Below are 6,579 nucleotides of genomic sequence, written 5' to 3'. Positions count from 1 at the left end.
TTTTTCAATGCAGCATCATATTCTATTGTGTGAATATACCAGAGCTTCTCTATTCATTTGTTTCTTGATGGGCACTTGTGTTGTTTCCAAATCTTTGCTACTGTGAAAAAAATCCGCAATAATATGGGTGTACATATATCTGGTTGGCATTTATGACTTCTTTAGGGTAAATTTCCAGTAGTGGAATTTCTGAGTCAAATGGTATTTCTATTTACAAATTTTTGAGAAAGCACCATACAGCCTTCCATAGTGGTTGCACCATTTTATACTCCCACAAACAGGGAATAAAGTTTCTCCGCAAACTTGCCAGCATTTGTTGCTAGCTGTTCTGTTAAATTTTGCTATTCTGACTGGGGTGAGATGATATCTCATAGTTGTCTTGATTTTCATCTCTCTCAGGGCTAGGGATTTTGAACATTTCTTCATGTGCTTGCTGGCCATATGAATGTCTTCTTTGGTGAAGTGTCTGTTCATATTCTGTGCCCATTTTTCAACTGTATTATTTACCTTTATCTTATTGTGGTGCTCAAGTATTTTATAAATTCTAGATATTAGTCCCTTGCCTGACATGTCATTACCAAATATTTTTTCCCAATCTGTGGCTTCCCTTTTTACCCTGTTGGAGAAGTTTTTGAATGTGGATAGGGATTGATTCTTAGAAGGCCCCATTCATCTATTATATCTTCTCCTGGTTGTAGATTTTCCAGGATACTTGGAAGACTGTTTATTTCGTGGTTTAGGACTGCTAGAGTTCTTCCAAGCTTTTCTCTGATGAAGCATGTAGTCCTTAGTTTTAGTCCTAGGCCCATGATCCACTTTAAGCTGGGTTGTTGTTTTTTTGTTTGTTTGTTTGTTTTTTGTATGGAATGAGGTGTGTATCTTGCTTAAGTTTTCTGTGGATAGTTTTCCAATTTTGCCAGCACTATTTGTTGAAAAGGCTGTTTTCCCCACTTAACTGATTTAATCTCCTTGTCCAAAATCTTTTGCCATAGGCAGATGTGCTGATTTCTGAATTCTCAATTATATTCCATTTATCTAGGTGTTTGTCATTGTACCAGTACCATGCTGTCTTGGCCACCACAACAGTGTAGTAGGATTTCAAATCAGGGAGTGAGATACCTCCTACCTGTTTTTTTTCTTTTTAAGGTGTGATTTGCTTTTTTGGCGCCTCTTTCCATTCCAAATGAAATTTGGAGATTTTCTTTTAATGCTTCCTAGATCACTTAATATTTAACCCAAAGCATCCTCAAGTATTGCATCTTGAGGCTTGAATTTGTTGTTTAGTTCCTTCAGTTTAAGAAATGCCTAGGGAGTTTGACCCCTTTGAATTTCTGACTATAGCTCTTTGCACATTTCACTATAGTACTTTAATTTGCCTTTCCTCACTGCCCTTTGAAATCGTCTGCTTAGCTTCTTATTATCTTGATTTTTTTGCCTTTGCTTAGGCTTCTGGCACTCTGGTGCAATATTGAGATTTTCTTCTGACATCCATCTCGGTCTTTTGTTCCTCCTCTACCTTTGTAATGACCTTTTGCATTCTTCCTGGATGATATTTTTGATAAGCTTATTTGATCTGCCTTCATTATTGTTCAAGGCCTCAAACTTATTCATGAGATAGTTTTGAAATTCAGGTGGGCTAGACTCAAGGTCAGGTTTTGGGGTTTTGATTTTATTTTCCTTAATTCAGTTTTGCATATACATAGTTTTTTTTATTTGCATATAAGTAGTTGGTGGTCTGTTCCACAATCAGCACCAGGCCTAGTTTTCACAGCTGATATTGAGCTTCTCCATTGATTTTTCCACAGATATAATCGATCTGATTCCTACATATACCACTGATGAAATCTATGTGTATTATCTGCTTTTATGTCTCTTCTAAAATATGTTTGCAATGAATAAGTCATTGATTGTGAAAAACTCTATCATTCTATCTGCAGCTTCTTATCTGTCACCAACTCCATGTTTTCCAACTACTAATCCTTCTTCTCCGTTCCAGACTTATGCATTCCAATAACCCATTATTATTAATGCACCTTGATTTCATGTTTGATCGATCTCTGACAGTGAAAGTTGGTAGAAATTTTCTATTTCCTCTACTTTGGCTCTGGTTGTCGGTGTTTATATTTGAATGATGGTAGTATTCACTGGACTCCCTTGAGTGAGTATAGATATTATCCTGTCACTCACAACATTATATTTTAAGACAGATCTAGAAATGACTTCTTTAAGTATGAAGGCTACTACATTTTTTCTTCACCTTTTAATCTCCAGCATGGTAGATCACAGGATCATTTGATTCAAAATGTCCCATGCAGAATAACCAGCTACAGGAACAGTGTCTGGTATATAGATGATAAACATACTAGGGTATTTCCCCCTGTCTTTTAGTTGATAAATAAATTAGTATAATAGAAAAAATCACAGAAGAGTTGTTTGGTATTATGTTTTTTTGTTTGTGTATTTTTAAATGAAGAAGGCCCTTCATAGACTGAAGATGAGGAATTCATGTAATAATTGAGAGAAATAGGGATAAACTTTGCTTTAAAGGAAAATACGTTGAAAAATAAAACAGGTAAACACCATTCTAGGAAAAGGAAAGAATGACCAAGGTAAAAATTACCTTGGTAATCTGGCCATGATCAAGCTACTGTTACTTTGATTAATAACAAGTCCAGATTAGTATTAGCAGAAACTCTAAAAGTACTGACCTACGTTAGTGAGATGACATAAAGAAAACATAAAAATGAGTACCTGTCATTATGAAATCTTAAGAGGCAGAAGAAACAGGCATTCTCAGAGGGACAGTAGAGATTAAAGCTGTCACTTGGTTGAAAGAATGTCTCATCCATCTGACACAGATACTTTCATATACAGTGAAAGACTTAAGAAGAAAAGTTATAGTGATTTCATTTAATGAGGTGACTTCCACTCTAAGTTTTTTTGTTACTGTGTTGTTTGCATTGTGTTGTTTATATTGTACAATGCTGCAATATTTTGAAGAGAGTATAGTAAAAATAAGTACTTCATAATTATTATGATTGCCATGAAATGGAATAATTTTTAAATATTTTATATTGCTTAATTCTATCCTTTCTTTGTTTATCCCATTCTCAATGTTCAAATACCTTTATGTTTTTCTGAAATAAATATGTGGAGATTTAAAATCAATGTTTTCTTTGCTTTATTTGTGAAAAAATATTCAAGCATTAGCAGCATGAATTTTTAATAAATGTCAAAGACATTAGAGAGCCCTCTCAGGTCCCATCTTGTGTCTTGTGTGACTCTGTGGGCTTCTGACACTGTGTATGTGAAGATGCCGCTCTATTCGAAAGCCAGACAACTCACAAAAAAGTCATCTATGAGATAGTTCTGACTTCATGGTACTCCACAAGAGTAACATAGTCTATGTATATTTTTGTAAGGAACTAGAAGATTGTCATACACAGTGATAGTGCATTTCCCAATACATGAAATTCTCTACCGACACACATTCTTTTCAGTATTTTTCATCAGTGTTATGTGTTTTAGCCATTCTAACAGCTTTATTTATATTTTCACTTTGGCATCTCTTCTTTTTTTCTCCTTTCTTAACAATTCTAGTGCAATATGTAGAGTCTCTTCTGTCATTCATTTAGGTCTTTTATATCTCCTTTTTTCACGTCCTCTTTCGAGTAAGGCTTTTGTTCTCTTTGTGAATCCCAAAATTATATCTGACCTCTGATCACTTGCCATTCCAAACTTATCTTGCTTTTAAATACTAGTCATTCTACAACTTGTCTAGTCTTTGTTAATTAGTATTCAATGTCTCAAACTTATTCTTGAAATAGCTTTTTATATTCAAGTGGAATAGATTCAAGGTCATATGTTTTCATCTTCTCTAGCTTCAATTTGAATTTACACATGAGTAATCGATGGTCTTTTCTACAGTCAGCACTGGCCTAGAGTTGGTTGCCTGATACCTTAGACAATAATTCTTTCCACAGATGTATTCAATGAGATTCCTGTGTAGTCTGTCAGGTGAGGTCCATGGCTATAATTGCTCTTTTTTTTAAAGATATTGCATTGAAGAAAGTATTGAACATACAAAATTAAATCATTCCATCTCAAGCCTAATTTCTGTTCTCAATATTTTTTGTTGGTATTTTCTAATGGCCATTTTTTCTTCTTTGATTCCAATTTTTTATTCCAATAACCAATAATTGTTATTATTAATCACCAATATTATGCATTGTTATTGTATTTTATAGGCATTTTGAAGGCTGTATTTTATAGGATTTTATAAGTGGCTGGCCAATCTTTCCTATTCTAGTAAAAAAAAACAATAGAGAGAAGAAATGCAGAAGGGAAAAATATATGAATAGACATTTTCAAAAGGTAGTCTGGGATAAGAAAAGTCAACTCAGTCTATGAAATGTTCTGAGTGTGTATATATAGACACACACACACACACACACACACACACACATACATAGTGTTATAGATAGATATATTTTTATATATAAACTATATATTTTTAGATATAAATGATATATTTTAGATATAAATTTTATATATATTATACATGCCCATAAATTAATGTTTTCATTTATTATCATCACTTTATTAAAGCTTCACATTATAAATGTCTGCAAAATCATAGGTATACAAAAATCAAATAAAATAGATTTGAAAGCAATAAGTTAGCTTGCTTTACATCTTGATAAAACTGGAATAATACTGAAAATGATTATTTTGTATTAATAAAATACTATTAATAAAAAAGGCAGTCTGAAAAGACAAGAAAAATTATTGTAACAGAATGTGGAAAGAGCTAGAGTCGGAAAAATAAACAAAAAAAACAAAAACAGGAAGAATATCCTGGCATTTCTCAAGCGTAAAGAACTGAAAAATCAAGCCTCAAGATGCAAGACTGATATGTTGTTGTTGTTGTTTAATGCCGTCGAGTCGTAAACGACTCATAGCGACCCTATGAACGAACAGCCTGAGCACTGTTCGTACGTAGAGTTTCCAGAGGCAAGCCCCTTCAGGAGTGGATGCCGCTCCTGCTTCCAGGCTTGATTTAGTCGGGAAGCTCCAGCCAACACTGTCCATCATGGGTGCTCATTACCACGATTGGCACATCACTGTCTCAGTCTTCAGCATCACAGCAACCACGAGTTACCTCTGTACAGCAACGCACAGACCAGCGCTATATACTGTATGAAAAATCTTGAATGATCCAGAGAGCATCAAAAGAAGATGGTGGGGATAGACAGAATCACTGTATAGAAAAAGAATTGATTAATGCTGAAATATTTCAGTAAGTAGCAGATGGTCAAGGGTCAATATTAATGAACGGAAAAAGTTTAAGCTGTAAGATGCTGGTATAAAATAAGCACCCAGGAATTGATAATGTACGAATTAACATCAACGAAAAGATATATCCCTAGATGTGCTCACATTTCTGCCAGGAAATTTGGAAGATAGCTTTTTATATATTCATATTTATTCCCACTCCTAAAAAATGATCCTATAGAAGGTGGAAATTATTGAACAATATCATTAATATAATATATAAGAAAGATATTGCTGAAGATACTAAAAATAAAATGGCTAGAAGAGTACATTGTCCGAGAACTTAGAAGTTCAAATTGGCTTTGGAAAAGGCTATGACACCAAGGATAATGCTGTTGATGTCAGATGGATTTCAACAGAAAGCAGTAATACCAGGGGGAAGTCTATCTGTGTTTTATTGACTATGCAAAGACCATGTAGATTGTATCATAACAAACTATGGTTAACATTGAGGAAAATGGGAGTACTTGAACTCCTACCTTGTTTCTCTTTTTAAGGAATGCTTTGCTTACTCGGGGCCTCTTTCCATTCCAAATGAAACTTCCACATCCTTGAAGAATAGAATTGGTATTTGTATTGGGATTGCATTGACTGTGTAAATTGCCTTTGGTAGTATTGTCATTTTCACAATATTGAGTCTTCTTAAAACCAAGGACTATAAACTGCATTAAAGAAATGCTTGGAAGAACTCTAGGATTCCTAATTCACAACATAAACATTCTTCTAAGCATCTTGAAAAATCTACAACCAGGAGAGGATAAAATAGGTGAATGGGAACTTCTAAGAGTCAAATCCCTATGCACATCCAAAAACTTCTCCAATAGGGTAAAAGGGAAGCCACAGACTGGAAAAAAAGTATTTGGTAATGTCATGTCAAATAAGGGACTTATATTTAAAAGCGATAAAATACTTGTGCACCACAACAAGATAAAGATAAACAACCCAATTGAAAAATGGGCACAGGATATGAACAGACACTTCACCAGAGAAAACATTCAGATGGCCAACAAACACATAAAGAAATGTTCGAAAATCCCTAGCTCTAAGAGAGATGCAAATCAAAGCAACTATGAGATATCATCTCACCCTAGTAAGAATAGCAAAATTTAACAGAACAGCAAACAACAAATGTTGGCAAGGTTGTAGAAAAACTGGAATCCTTATTCACTGTTGGTAGGAGTGTAAAATATTGCAACCACTATGCAAGGCAGTATAGTATGGTGCTTTCTCAAAATAGAAATACCG

The sequence above is a fragment of the Elephantulus edwardii genome, unplaced genomic scaffold, assembly GCF_000299155.1.
Source record: "Elephantulus edwardii isolate Elephantulus edwardi_28Jun2011 unplaced genomic scaffold, EleEdw1.0 scaffold00110, whole genome shotgun sequence".
NCBI lineage: Eukaryota > Metazoa > Chordata > Mammalia > Macroscelidea > Macroscelididae > Elephantulus > Elephantulus edwardii.
Note: the sequence above shows the minus strand (reverse complement) of the source record.